Genomic DNA, 10,760 nt, shown 5'->3' with positions numbered 1-10,760 from the left:
CATCACAAACAACGCGAGAAACCCGAAACCGGCCTCCTAGACCAGGAAACAGACACGCGCTTTCTGTCTCCTTCCTCCCATCAACAGTCTCTGACGTCTAGAGCAGGGCGGCTGGGCCCTCAAAAAGCAAACAGACGGGAACGCGGGGCCGTTCCGGGAGGAGACCGAGCCACCTCTGCTCTCGCACAGCTGCTCGCACCCTGGGGACCCTTCCAGACCGTCCGCACAGCACGACCGCGACTCCATCCGTGCCTTCAGGACGCAAGAGCAACAGGCACGCGGACAGCCAAGACGCCCAGCGGGTAACCGCCACAGCCGCGCGTCACTCACCTCCAACGGCGGCCCGGGCTGCTTCCGGGTCAGAGGTCCGCGAAGGCCGTTGCTTCCGGAAGGGGCCAATGAAGAGCAATGCGCCTGGGAACCAGCGCGGCAGTTTCAGACACGCAGCCTCTGATCCTAGCCTGACCCTGGGGACGCTGGGTCTCCCTCAGGCTCGGCCAGCAGCGTCGAGGACGGCTCCTCCCCTCACGGCTTGCACAGACTCTGGGGCAGGAGAGGACGCGACGCTGACTCCCAGCAGAGCACTGCCTGGCAGTCGCGCCCAGTGTGCGTGCGGATGCACTTCCGGGTCACCGCGCCAAGCGCAGGCGCACTCCCCACCGGCCATCACCATGGCACCCCAGGACGCACCTGCACACTGTGGCATCCAGTGTCCGAAGCCCCAAGGCCGCTTCCAGTCCTGCCTCTCCAGGCTGTAACCAGGGACGCAGATATTGATGGCCCACGTTCTCTGGACCCCACCTCCCTGCCTCGTGGGAGTCCTCAATGGAGCTCCTGCCTCCTGCCTCCTGCCTCCTGCCTCCTGCCTCCTGCCTCCTGCCTCCTGCCTCCTGCCTCCTGGCTTCTGCCTGGCCCAGTGCTGGCCGCTCGTTGCAGCCACTTGGGGAGAGAAGCAGTGCAGGGGACTTCGCCAGCTCTCTCTCTCTCTCTCTCTCTCTCTCTTTGAGTGGTCTTCCATCTGGGGGTTCACCCCCGAGGTGGCTACAAAGGCCGGGACTGGACAGAAGCCAGGGGCTGAAGCAGAAGCCAGGGACTTTAGCCAGCACTCCATTCTGGGTTCAGGGGCCTAAATCTTGGACTGTCTCCCTCTGCTTTCCCAGGCAGGTTAGCAGACAGCTGGAGCCCATGGTGAACGGCTTCCGGGAGGGTCAGCACTCTGAGGTAGCAGGTAAAGCCACCGCCCGAAATGCCGGCTTCCCATATGGGCGCCGGTTCGAGTACGGCTGCCCCACTTCCGACACAGCTCTCTGCTGTGGTCTGCGAAGGCAGCAGAAGACGCCCCAAGTCCTTGTACCTCTCACCCAGGAGGATATCCCAGCGAGGATCCTGGCTCCTGGCATCAGACACTCTCAGCTCCGCCCATGGCAGCCAATTGGGTAATGGACCAGCAGATTTAAGACTTCTCTCCTCTCTCTCTCTCCCTCCCTCCCTCCCTCCCTCCCTATCTCCCTCCTCCCCTGAAATAAAACAAAAAAAAGTTTCTAAATTGCATAGAAACGAGTACAAATAGCCATCCATCAACTCTTTATCTACAATTACTATTTTGGAACAATTCAACATTCACTTTACTTCATATTCACTGTCTTTTTGTCTCCTGAACTATATCAAACAAATGCAGACATGATGCTCTTTTACCCATAACTAACCTGCATGTGTTTCCTAAGAACAAAACATTCTGATATAATTTCACTTCCATAATCACACTCAGTATAGTTGTGATTATACAGCAACATCAGGTCGAGTACAGCATACATTAAATTTCTCCAATCGTTCCTAAAATATCTTTAACCTTTTCTGTTAATCCAGAGTACAAGGAGTCTTCAGGAAGTTCATGGAAAATGAATTTTATGAAAAACATCTATTCATGAATTTCCATTTTTCTGCACCAAAATAAGTTTATTTTCATTCTATTTTTCCAAGAACTTATATGATTAAAGACAGCGTGGGACGACTCTGTGGAAAAGCAGGTTAAAGCCCTGGCCTGAAGTGCCAGCATCCCATATGGGTGCCAGTTGTAGTCCCGGCTGCTCCTCTTCCAATCTAGCTCTCTGCTATGGCCTGGGAAAGCAGTGGAGGATGGCCCAAGTCCTTGGGCCCCTGTACCTACCTGGGAGACCAGGAAGAAGCTCCTGGCTTCAGATCAACACATCTCTGACCATTGCGGCCATCTATGAGTGAACCAGTGGATGGAAGATCTCTCTCTCTGTCTCTAGCTCTCTCTGTAACTCTGGCTTTCAAATAAATAAAATATATCTTTAAAAAAAGGACAGTGCGTAGCACTGGATTGTTCTTTCTCTTCTATCTTTAAGCAATATAGTCTTTCCAATTCTTTCTACCAAGCAGGGATTGAAATACCAGTATCTACCTTACAGAGTTGATGGGAGAGGGCACCTAACGACGCCCAGCACCATGGACTCCCCCATGCCTCCACGGCATCCAGCAGCCTACTCTCTGCTGTACTTGTTGGTGGGAGAGTGCATAAAACAATGCCCAGTACCATGGACTCCCTCCGGGCCCCTGCAGCATCCAGCAGCCTGCTCTCTGCTACACTTGTTGCTGGGAGAGTCAACAGGAATCACAGGAAGACAGAGCCCAGCACAGCCTCCTACACGGCACCACGGACTCCCCCGTGCCCCTGAGGCATGCAGCAGCCTGTTCTCTGCTGCAAACAGCAACACCTCATTCCAGAAGCCTGTGAGCCATGTGAGTCCTTGCCAGGGAGCAAACGGGGCCCACATGTGCTCCACAGATAAATGCTTCTGAGAGGGGCAGACTGACAGCCACTGACATCCTACATGGGCACTGGTTTTTGTCCCACTCGCTTCACTTCCAATCCAGCTTATGCTAATGACCTAGGAAAAGCAGTGGAGGAGCAAACCAGCAGATGAAAGAGCCCTATCTCTGTCCCTCCCTCTCTCTTCCAACTTCTACTTTCAAATAAACATTGAAATCTTCAAAATAGATAAACAAGGCCGGCGCCGTGGCTCAATAGGCTAATCCTCCGCCTTGCGGCGCCAGCACACCGTGTTCTAGTCCCGGTAGGGGTGCCAGATTCTGTCCCGGTTGTCCCTCTTCCAGGCCATCTCTCTGCTATGGCCCGGGAGTGCAGTGGAGGATGGCCCAAATCCTTGGGCCATGCACCTGCATGGGAGACCAGGAGAAGCACCTGGCTCCTGCCTTCGGATCAGCGTGGTGCGCTGGCTGCAGCGTGCTGGTTGCGGCGACCATTGGAAGGTGAACCAATGGCAAAAGGAACACCTTTCTCTCTCTCTCTCTCTCACTGTCCACTCTGCCTGTCAAAAAAATAGATATACAAAAATAAAACCATATAAGATGGCATGTCACTCCACCAGACTGGCTGTTACCAAAAGACCCAGGCCACAGGTGCAGAAAGAGGGGTCTAGGCCGGCGCCGTGGCTCACTAGGCTAATCCTCCGCCTAGCGGCGCCGGTACACCGGGTTCTAGTCCCGGTCGGGGTGCCGGATTCTGTCCCGGTTGCCCCTCTTCCAGGCCAGCCCTCTGCTGTGGCCCGGGAGTGCAGTGGAGGATGGCCCAGGTGCTTGGGCCCTGCACCCCATGGGAGACCAGGAAAAGCACCTGGCTCCTGGCTCCTGCCATCGGATCAGCGCGGTGCGCCGGCCACATCGCGCTGGCCGCGGCGGCCATTGGAGGGTGAACCAACGGCAAGGGAAGACCTTTCTCTCTGTCTCTCTCTCTCTCACTGTCCACTCTGCCTGTCAAAAAAAATAAATAAATAAAAAATAAAAAATAAAAAAAGAAAGAGGGGTCTAGCACACTTCTCAAGGGAACGTATGTCAGTACAGCATGTTGAAAACAATCATGGCGGGTCCCAAAAAGCTAAAAACAACTCAACCTCTCCCATGACCCCACCAGCTCACGTCCAGATTTATGTACATGTGCATGTAATATGTATATTTACATGCATGTATTGCGTGAAATATGTATGTGACGTGTATATGTGTGATGTGTTTGTGTACATGTATGCGATATGTACATGTGAGTGTAATGTGTGTATGTGGTATATACACGAATACATGCATGTATATGGCACAGCCATGTCTGCACTCACATGTCCACTACAGAACTGCTCATCACATCCAAGACAATGGAAACGCATGAATGCCCCTTGGCAGGTGAACAGACAAGGAATGGCAGCTGCAGCGTACCCAGGAATACCCGGACCCAAAACACCCACAGGAGGGTCTGTCATTTAAAGCATGTTCAAGGAGACGAAAGTCACGTACTGTATATGAGGACTCCAAAGTCCTTAAAAGACAGGATTGAAATGTTCTTACTGGGACTGGTGTTACAGCACAGGGGCTAAGTCACTGCCTGTGTCCCCAGCACCCCATGTGAACACCGGTTCAAGTATTGGCTGCTCCACTTCTGATCCAGTTCCCTGCTAACGTGCCAGGAAAAGGAGCAGGAGATGGCCCATGCTTGGGCCCCTGACACACACACTGGAAACCTAGATGGTGTTCCAGGTTCCTGACTTCTGCCACGCACAGTCCCAGCCCTTGTGGCTATTTGGGGAGTGGAGCAGCAGATGGAAGATCTTTCTTCTCTCCCTCTCTGTGTGTTTTTGTGTGCACACACGCGTCCCCGTGTGTGTCTCCCTCACCCTACACCCGTAACTGCCCTTCAAGTAAATAAATAAATCTTAAAACACAAAAAAAGGGCAGGGGAAGAAATACCAGAGAGCTGATCTGTCTGCACCCCATGAGAACACAGCAAGAAGATAGCCGCCCTCACCAGGAACCCAACCATGCTAGCACCTGGGTCGGACTTGCAATGCTGTGAACCATCAGAAAATCAATGCCTGTGGTTGGGCCAGGCCAGCTGTGGGGTTTGTTACAGCAGCCTGAGCTGACTAACACACCCCCAAAGGCCTCAAGAAGAGCATGTGACAACCTGACACAGCTAACCCGTGAACTCATGTCCCCACGCAGCCTGGCTTGTTGCTGCAGAAGTTACAATTCCCATTGCCCCTGGCTCCATCTCCTTACTGGCATCACCAGATGGGAGAACTCCATCATCACCACTGTGTATCCCAACGACACAGTGGGTACACTTGGGGGTAAAAATCACAGCATTCCACTCCCTTAGGACGACCACCTAGCAAATCAGGACAAGACAGTCAAGAGTGGGAATTGAGAAATTGTCTCTATAATGTGCCTGCAGTAAGCCACACTGCTAACAAAGTGCCGGGGTGAGGTCTCGGATGGGCGAGTCACATGGCCGGTGGCAGGCACCTCAGTGAGCTGACTACAGTGCACACCTGGGAGCAGGTGAGCTCTCAGAAACGAGGGAGCTGCTTACCATCACTCAGGTCCTGCAGGAGACACTCCTGGCAGAAGTCCAGGCTCTCTTTCATGGTGACCTTGAAGGTGGCTGCCTGCCCAGGCTGCAGGGGAAACTGGGTGAGGGTTTCTTCCAGCTTCCAGCTCAGGAAGTCACCGTACAGTTTCTCTGCAATGATAACAACAATAGTGATGGTGATGGTGATGGTGATGGCAAAGCAGAGGCACAATGAGACTGACACAAAACTGGCTGGAAATTCTGGCACACGCTCAAAAACAAAGACGAGAAACATTCAAGATGTCAGAGAGAAAAAGGTCCCAGGAAAAGTCCTGAATCAGAAGAGGCCATGAGGCACAAAGAGGAGGGAGAATGCATCACGCCCGGCCACAGGCCCCCGCCAGGCCACCATCCCTCCTGGGGAGCCATGGGACCTGCGGACGAAATGAAGGTCTGTGGCACTGGCAAGTGAAGCTAAGTTTCCCCACCATGAACATTTTCTGTATTGTACTGCTGTGAGGGAAACAGACCCGCGTTAAGCAGGGACACCGCTTCAGAGAAAGGAATCCAGAATCAGAAACACAAAGCTAAGAGCTGAGCCTCAGGCAGGGCCGGCAAGGAAGCGGCCTTGGGCCTGGAGCACTGTGCAAAATGGTTTCTCCACAGCCCCAATCATGCGTTGCGTTCCTGTGTGCCCTGCCCCCCCACACACACACACATACACAAAACCCTTCCATGCCCTGACAAGTAGGACACTATATCCAAGGGACTTATTCTCCTACCAATCAATCAATCAATGGAAGGTAACAGCCCCCAGCACTGAGACCCAGCACCTGCCTGGAGAGGCAGGCACCGTGAGGGTTAGGAGCGCCTACTTCAGGACAGGGCACCTAGGCTCACCTGCCAGCCCTGCCTGCGTATCCTAGGTGAGCCACGGAACTTCCGTGTCTGTCAGTTTAGCCATCTGTAAGATGGGCTGTCATGCCAGGTCAATGAGATAATAGAATCCAAGTGCTTAGAACACAACCCGGTCTAGAACAGCACTTGGCCAGTCTTAGTGATTCCTCCTGTGCCTCAAAAACCCCTCTCTCCTTGTCCTAAGTGAGTAGTCCCTCCCCAGGGCCACATGAGCATTTGATAGCCCTGCAGAGTGTGGGACCTTGGCCCATCAGTCAGCAGGCGCACTCTAGCACTAGCTGCCACCAGAGTTCTGCTCCTCCAGCCATGAACAGGCCCTGGCATGGGGGAGCAGACAATAGCGACAAAAGCATGGGCCAAGTCCTGGCATTCGGTTTATAATTTGGTTTATAATTAGAACAGATGGAAACAAGATCCACAGGAAAAAAAAAAAAAACAGGATGCCACCCTGAATGTACAATGTAATTTCAAATGCATAATAGTACTCAAATAGAAACATAAAAGAAAATATATCTGTACACTAATATCAGTTTGCTTTGAGTCATGGGATCATGGGTAATTTCAAATGGTTTTGTATTTTTTGAATTTTCTGCAATGAGTCTTACCATGCTTTTATAAAGAAATACACACAAGGATACAAGTTCACAGAAAATAGAATTAAATGGTAAGTTTATTTTGATGCTAAAAAAATTGAAATTCTTGCATATGAGGAACCTTCAAAGCGTTGATGAGAAATGTATATTATGAATAAAGCATGCATGGATTTCAAAAATGTTTGGCACCAAAATAAATTACTTTTAGTTCTGTTCTTCCATGACTTTTGGGAAGTCCCCTTGAACCTGCATACACACACACACACATACACACACACACATATTTGTATAAACCTGCACTAACAGCTCTTTAAGTCTAGGCCCCTGTCCCCCTAACCTGGTTTCATGCAGGGAGAAGCCTGTGGGTCCAGCCTGCACATCCACATGCAAGACCAACCACACCAAGGCCTGTGGCCCACCCAACAGTGAGAGGTGGGTGCTGAGCCAATGCAGATGCCCTCATGGTGCCCCACGCTGTGGATGGGCAGTAATGTTTCCTGATGACAGGAGCAGCAAATCACAGGGACTGTGTATCCCCAAGTCCCAGGCTCGTCTAAGCCAGCTGATTAAACATCCCTGGGGCAGCAGATTAACTCTGTGGCAGCCATGCCCATGGGCAGGCGATCAGATGCCTACAAAGAGTTTGAACAGGCTAAGGAAAAACTAGCCCGCCCACACTAATTAGGTGAGCTCTGCCTCTCCACACCACTACTGCACTCACTTGACAAGGCAGGGACCATCCGGAGGGACCATTCAGCAGGAACAGCCCCAGGAAAGCAGGGCAGGAATTGGAGCAACTGTTTAGTGAGCAGCTTCCCAACAGAGATGCTCCATCCCAAGTCATAAAAGAGACGATTAAAGCTTGGCGCCGTGCCTGACTAGGCTGTTCCTCTGCCTGCAGCGCCGGCACAGTGGGTTCCAGTCCCGGTTGGGGTGCGGGATGCTGTCCCAGTTGCTCCTCTTCCAGTCCAGCTCTCTGCTGTGACCCGGGACTGCAGTGGAGGATCGCCCAGGTCCTTGGGCCCTGCACCCGCATTAGAGACCAGGAGGAAGCACCTGGCTCCTGCTTTCGGTTGGCACAATGAGCCTGCCATAGCAGCCACTTGGGGAGTGAACCAATGGAAAAAGGAAGACATTTCTCTCTGTCTCTCTCTCTCTCTCTCTCTAATTCTGCTTGTAAAAAAAAAAAAAAAAAAAAAAAAAAAAAAAAAAAAAACTGATTCCAGCACAGAGAGTTCCAGCAATTTGCCCAAAGTCAAGCAGCTGGGAAGTCGTGGAACCAGGAGTCTGCATGGCAATGGCCTCCTCCTGCCTAGCTGAGGCCCTGAACAGAGCCAGAGTGAACTCCAAATTGGAGGATGTGTACAAGGGAACTTCACAGAGGGAATGCAGAAAACAACACGGAACACTGAAGTATGGCAGCTCTCAAATGCGCCGACCTGAGTGTAATGCCCAGCTTTGCCCTTCAGCAGCTCTCAGGACAGGGAGGGCTGTGAGTCCTCTGTGAGCCAAGATGCCCTGTCCGCAGAGCAGGTGGTAATGGAGTCGGCATGATGCTAACACGAAGTGATGCAAAGTCTTAGCACAGCAACGCGGCACCCATAAACGGATGGGATGATGGATGAGAAAGCCCAGGCCCCAGTGAGGTTTGCTTCTCGCATTCCACACTGCCCATTTCACTCGTGCAAGGAGCATTCATTGCACAGCCACCGAGGAGCCTCATGGCAGGCAGGAGGCAAGGTTCTGAAGACAAGGACACCAGGAAGACGTGACCCCTGCCCTCGAGAGGGTTCAGGGGACAGGTCTGACTGCACAGCGGAAGCCCCCAACATAGACCAGATGGAGATGAGGCTCCTGTTAATCTGAGTAATGTGTAAATATCACCACCACTGCATCATAGAGAATGGGGACAGTAACTGCCTGCTGAATTCACTGCCCACATCTGGGGGCCCAGAACTAAAGAAATACTCATTGCCCAATGGCTTGAACTGCTGGGTCCCAGACTTGGCGGCTGCCCATCTAGCCTATCAGAAATCCATAACTAGTGGGGCAGAGGGCTACATGTTACAACCAGCTACAGCACTCTCCTCGCCTGTCCAGAGGGCTTTTCCTTCCTCAAAAGTGCTTCACTAGAGAGATGAACTCTGGGGCTGAGGCCACTGAGCCCTAGGGGCAGGGGGACCGAGAGGCGGTGTGTGTGATGGAGAAGGGAGGTGTGAGGAACATCAACCCTGACTGTAGCAGACCTGCAGGAGGCATCGGCCAACCACAACCCCAAAGGAAGGGGAGGAACAGGCGGCAAACGTGGGCTCAGTGCTAAGTGCTGTCACCAAAACACCAAGAGCCAGGCAGCTGGTGTCTGTGCGTGCTCCCCTGAGCAGGTACCTACTAAGATCGGTGCATATATTTTCTCCCTGACTTCTGCATGGGCTCTGCTCCCCATCCCATCATCAGGAGGGCACCAAGACCACACAGCATCCAGCACTCTGCGGTCCAACCCTGACTGCAAGCCTGTGAAACGGTGCCATTCTTCCAATTATAATTCTTTTCTTGAGTGTTGTGCACCGAGAACCCGGGATAACCGCCTGGGAATCTGCCATCCAGTGGTCTCCGAGCTGCAGGGCCAGGCATCCTGTGTTCTCCTGCCCTTCTTGCCTGCTCATTTAGGTCCCATCTGTACTCCCAACCAACGGAACTTAGCAAGCCCACAGTGTTGCGCCTAAAGGCCTTCCACTTTCTCTTAAGATCAAACTTCTCCATCATGACCCTGGTATGAAAGCCACTGCCATCTGGCACACAGTAGGCCCACAGGCTGGAAGGCTCTTAGTCACTCAGGAGTTTCCAGGTCCTTCTAGGAGACACACCCAGAAATCCACTCACTGTGGCAAGTGGTGTGGAGCAGGAAAACACAGGATGTATAACAAGAGCTCCATTCCATTAGATGAGCGGGTCTGACTCCTACACCGCACCAGGAGCCCCCCAGCAGTGATTATGTACTAAGCACATGCCTGGTGGGGACTGGCATGTAAACGTGGTGCACATACATTCAACTGTTGCCAAGTGAGGTGAGCATCTCTGCAACAGAGGACAAGCAGACCGTGTGAGGCTGGAGAGGTGGAATTCCGCTGGATGGGGAAGCTAAGCATTCGGGAGGGGACACATGGCCTGGGCTGCGGAGAGGACAGAACTGGACATGCACAGAGGACAGCCAGGAATGAGTGGAGCCCAGCAAGCAGTGAGTGCAGAGGCCTGGAGCCTAGTGGCACAGAGGTGGGTCCAACTCATCCTGCAGTCTCCAGGGCACAGGCATCACCAGCAGTGGGAGGCACTCACTGTGGGCTCACCCAGCAAAAGATGAACAGCTGATGGCAAAGGACAGACACCTGGACAGGCAGAGATAGTAATGGCGGGGAAGGGGAGTGGAGCACCTAACCCCTCCCTGGACAGCCCCGCCCTGTCCCTCTGCTTGGACAGGACATGCTGCACCTGCCCCTGTCCAGCTTCAGCACCACATCCTCAGCCCCATAGGACACAGTTCACAGTCCCTGAAGCACATTGGGCACCAGGGGAGAACAGAGGGAGAAATGTGGGCAGGGAGCCTCTGAGTGTAGGCTAAGAAACTGAGCAGAGGAAAATGATTTTAAAATGTTCAAGAGAGGTGGGGGAGGGCACTTTGGCAGGGCACGCTAAGCCTCCACCAGTGATGTCAGTATCTCACATAGGCACCCATTCGAGTCCCAGTTGTTCCACTTCTGATTCAGCTCCCTGCTGATTGCATGGCAAAGCAGCAAAGGATGGCGCAAGTGCTTGGGTCCCTGCCACCCATGTGGGTGACCCAGAAGAAGCAGCTGGCTCCTGGCTTCAGTTTG

The 10,760-nt window shown here is 52.8% G+C and overlaps 1 long non-coding RNA gene across 1 annotated transcript; it reads left to right on the top strand.

Moving 5' to 3' along the window:
* Nucleotides 1-405: 405 nt before the first annotated feature.
* Nucleotides 406-2,286, top strand: LOC127487914 (uncharacterized). The gene is made up of 3 exons (XR_007915187.2): nt 406-1,228; nt 1,366-1,436; nt 1,981-2,286. It is a non-coding gene; the product is annotated as an uncharacterized lncRNA (long non-coding RNA).
* Nucleotides 2,287-10,760: the final 8,474 nt, after the last annotated feature.

The sequence above is a fragment of the Oryctolagus cuniculus genome, chromosome 19, assembly GCF_964237555.1.
Source record: "Oryctolagus cuniculus chromosome 19, mOryCun1.1, whole genome shotgun sequence".
In the NCBI taxonomy this organism is placed as follows: domain Eukaryota; kingdom Metazoa; phylum Chordata; class Mammalia; order Lagomorpha; family Leporidae; genus Oryctolagus; species Oryctolagus cuniculus.
The sequence above is the reverse complement of the archived record's forward strand: the minus strand, read 5'-3'. Positions and strand labels throughout refer to the sequence as shown.